Here is a 4590-nt window from a genome sequence, read left to right on the forward strand (position 1 = left end):
TGTATATGTATATGTGTGTGTATGTGTGTATATGTATATGTGTGTGTGTGTGTATGTGTATGTGTATATGTATATGTGTATGTGTGTATATGTATATGTGTGTGTGTGTGTATGTGTATGTGTATATGTATATGTGTGTGTATGTATTTGTATATGTGTGTGTATGTATATGTGTGTGTATGTGTGTATATGTATATGTGTGTATGTGTGTATATGTGTATGTGTGTATGTATATGTATATATGTATATATCATGGGGGGGTCATATGATTGTTGGGATTTTGTCTGTATGTATTATTGTTGGGTCTACCTTACATTATAAAGCACCTTGAGGTGACTGTCGTAATTTGGTGCTGTATAAATTAAAATTGAGTTGAATTGAAAAAGTGGACAAGCTGACTTACAGATAATAACAAATAAGAAGGCAACACTTTGTCTAATTAGATGAGTAAAAAACTCTTAAAACGCACGACAGACTAGATCAGAGGTCTTGAACTCCAGGCCTCGAGGACCGGTGTCCTGCAGGTTTTAGATCTCACCCTGGGTCAAAACACCTGAATCAAATGGTTAGTTCATTACCAGGCTTCTGGAGAACTTCAAGACATGTTGAGGAGGTCATTTAGCCAGTTGAATCAGCTGCGATGGATAAAGGACACATCTAAAACCTGCAGGACACCGGCCCTTGAGGACTGGAGTTGCCTGTCCCTGGACTAGATGTTTGTCTCTAACCCTTCCAGCTCAGCTTTTTTTAAATTCTCATATCTTATCTGCCACAGCCACTGTTGTCATAAACCACAGCTATAGACTCAAGACCGTAAAAGACGGACGGCGTTACTGCAACATCATCAGTGACATCAGTAGTGCAATCCGTATGTGAAGTCTTGAGTTTTCCTCGTCAATACCTCGATCTTTTGAAATCCCAGACAACAAATAAAGTGTAAATCTAAGAAGCCGAGGCAGCCTGCGTGCTCGCGTGGTAGTGACTTGTCAGTCACAAGGTCAGTAATGGAAACCATAATTCACAACATAAAGGAGTGGGGACAAGCTTAAGACTGTAAGGCCATCAGGTTACAGAAGTCAAAGATCAACGGACCCAAGTGTGTCACACTAGAGTAAAAACAGCACGGCATCATTCTCCTCCCTGGTGGTTGCCAGTGATTGCAGGGACTTTGTTTTCTCCATAGAGCAGCGGTCTCGAACTCCAGGCCTCGAGGGCCGGTGTCCTGCAGGTTTTAGATGTGTCCTCGATCCATCACAGCTGATTTAAATGGCTAAATGACTTCCTCAACATGTCTTGAAGTTCTCCAGGGGCCTGGTAATGAACTAATCATTTGATTCAGGTGTGTTGACCCAGGGTGAGATATACACCGGCCCTCGAGGCCTGGAGTTCGAGACCCCTGCCATAGAGGCTGTTGTTGCAAAGCAGTTGTACAGGTCACCTGGTGGGAGGCAACCGGTCTCCAAAATTTGGTCTGACTCGAACAGACTGCATTCAATTTCAGATTGTTTTACAAATAATTGCAGCTCATCTGTAATGTGTCTCTTTGCAGCAGTTATTTTATGCTTATATTCCAACATAAAGTTGGCATATCGCTACATCTATGGTTCTCTGCCTAGCATCTGTCTTTTATATGGCATTGTTATAGATATATGGGACTATTTTCCGTCGTCGTGCCTCTTCCAGATCAGGCTTCTCATGTTCATCATGTTGTCTGATAATAGCTTAAGAAGACTGCAACATAGTTTCCCAGAGTATTAAATAAAATCAATCCTTCTATTAGTTACATTCCTGTAATGTAACAAAATAGGCCTGATGAAGTACTTTAACTTGAATGCCACAGAAAATATGTAATTTAAGTTTCAAAACAAGGAGACAGCGTTACACTAGCACTCCTTTACTAGAACAAACCCACACAGAAACATTTGTGCATCAGCAGATCATTTTTCTCAGTTTCCATTGCACTGTTGGCTGGTCTTGGTTTCTCAGTAGGTGAAGAAAGTTGTTTATTTTCTCTTTTTTTTTTAAATACACATGTAAACACACAAAAAAAGACCTAATAAAAATAATTCTGTTGCTCATCTGAAGAACTTGATGCCACCAGGACCCTAAAAAGAGAAATAAAAGGTTAATGTACTTTATTCAGTGCTCTTAGCTGTGCAGCATTACATAAACGGTAACATTTTGTCAACTAGCACAAACCAGTTGGTTGACATTAATGTATCTCCTGTTTGTGGCTGGTATTTCCAACTGGGTTGGGGTTAACCAATCAGAGTACTCGGCTGTCAGTCAGTTAATCCATCTGGGTTGAATTTCCAACTTCTCTCACTCATCACTGTGGACATTTTCTGTCATATGTCTTTTCTGTCAGCTCAGATCATACGCAGAGAAATTCTTCCCGCGTGCAGCCTTCAGAAATATGTTTCAGTGTCTGTGCAGCCATGATGAGAAGAGCGATCGCACAGTGAATTCTGTGTCATTACCATGGAGACTAATCTGAGAAGTTGCCATTATTAAACTTTCCTCTCGGAGCATCTCCAGAAATGCATTAACAGTTCTGTAGGTGGGCTGAGACTTGAGCTATGAGCTAAATATAGAGCAACTACAGATCCAGACGCTGCTGATTAGTGGAGCTGTTTAGACTCTTAAATGGCTGCATTTATGAACCGCTGGTCGATCGCTTGGTTTATGAACACATTCGGCTTCTTACCTGCGTCAAGATGAGTCTTGGGTCACGTTTGCTGGTTTTCCTCCAGAATCTCAAATTAGGAGGAAAGAAAACCCCTTTGAAAGCTTTATAGAAGAGGAAATGACATAAATACATTTAAAAATGCATAAAAAAATAACTCAAGTTTATAAAAAGCTTTTGCATTTAACAAAGAGTTTGGTATCATCCACGTCAATTTCTTGCATTTCTGGTTTTAAAAAATGGGATGTTAAACATGAACAGTAACAGTTAAAGAGCATGAATCATACGTGTTTCAGGGCTATCGTGGATGTTCAGTTTTCATTCGCACTCCACCTTCACCCTATTCTCATGCTGTGGGTTGCTTTCTAATTGGGAGTATATGGTTTCCACTTCCATCACTGTGTTTTTCTCATCTTACTGCAGATTTATCCCCATATGTTTCTAACCAGGGTCAGTTTTTGGCAGAGGCCGGCTAAGTTAGTCTCAGGCACCACCAGATGGAGGGTGCTGTGGAGAAGGAAGAAATATCTTGCCAGCGCTCCTGATTTACTCACACTGTAGTAAACAGCTCGTACTGAGAGGAGACTAAACAGATGTTAGGACAGGGGTGGGCAGTTCACTTTTTTACAGGGCCACAGGGCATGCCAACAAGCTGATCTCAGTTCCACTCAATATTAACTTGATTTTTTTTTTTTTTAAATAAACTGTTACTGGTGAGAGTAGATGTAAGTGAAAATTGGAGGATGAAAATGTGAAATACGCAGCAAAAATGCCAGGATTTGATCACTATTTCATAAACATTCCCAAAACCAGTTTTCAACAAAACATGTTTTTGCAAAATTCAAAGGATTTTTAACTTTATACAGTATGCTATTGATACACTGCATATAGTTTAATTACTTTATCTTCAGTTTTTCAGTTATCTTATTTAAGTGAGAGAAAGCTTGAACAAGTCAGTTAAATTCAGTGTCTAAGGTGAAAATGCTTTGTGGTAGCCTATGTCACCATATTCACCATTATGCTTCTCCAAAAGTGCAACAAACTGTCTGCAATCTTGCCCTGAACCAGTTACAATATGGACAGTTGACTCACCTTGCAGCCCCTGGTATACATTACAAATCACAAATAAAAGATGTATTAATTTATTTCATTTTTTATGTCCACCATTTTTACCTTTCAGATTTGGACAGCTGTTGGTTCCATAACCTTCCTTTTTGTCCCAATTGTAGGCCACGCCTCTTCAAACATGCACTTATCTCTGCAAACGAATCACTAGTTATTCCATATATGAGACATCATAACTGGGCTGTGTTGCTCTTCAGCTACTGGGGTGGCTGCAGGAGGAGCTAGAGCAGGTCATCTACTAATTGGAAGGTTGGTTGTTCAGTCTCTGCATGTGTTATGTGAACTGCAAACTCACATCTCTAATTAACGCTGGTTCCAACGCATTTACAGTGAAGCTGCAACGCTTGTATGTATGTTAAAATAAATATATAAACATGAAAGCAACAAAACTCTGCTGTAATTTACCACAAAATTCATCTCCACCACCGGCCCCCCAACTGGGTCCATAAACTGCTCCACCACCTAGCTCTGTGGCTTGGTCGACCTTTTCCAATTTTTCCCCTTAATTTGCTCCCTGTATTCATTTTGCTTTTCAGTCCCTCCCTCTTGATGTTTCCACCCCACCGGGGCCTGAGTGGACCCAGGTGGGTGTCAGTCTGTTACATTCGTGAGCTTTTGGTTTACTTTACCCACCTTCTGGTTTCTGTTCATTCAGCTGTCTTGAGCCTGCATTTGGATCCTAATCCTGTACCACTCCAGGGCCTTCTTCACTAAACCACTCAGTAATGAGTAATCTAATTTATTTTTCATTGTTTTAATATAAGAAAGGGGAACCATAA

The 4590-nt window shown here is 40.3% G+C and overlaps 1 long non-coding RNA gene across 1 annotated transcript; it reads right to left on the reverse strand.

Moving 5' to 3' along the window:
* Positions 1-2034: 2034 nt before the first annotated feature.
* On the reverse strand, positions 2035-3922 carry LOC102207674 (uncharacterized). The gene is made up of 3 exons (XR_312307.1): positions 3860-3922; positions 2708-2790; positions 2035-2105 (listed from the first exon to the last, which is right to left on the reverse strand). It is a non-coding gene; the product is annotated as an uncharacterized LOC102207674 (long non-coding RNA).
* Positions 3923-4590: the final 668 nt, after the last annotated feature.

The sequence above is a fragment of the Pundamilia nyererei genome, unplaced genomic scaffold (genome assembly GCF_000239375.1).
Source record: "Pundamilia nyererei isolate P.nyererei 1_Seehausen unplaced genomic scaffold, PunNye1.0 scaffold00378, whole genome shotgun sequence".
NCBI lineage: Eukaryota > Metazoa > Chordata > Actinopteri > Cichliformes > Cichlidae > Pundamilia > Pundamilia nyererei.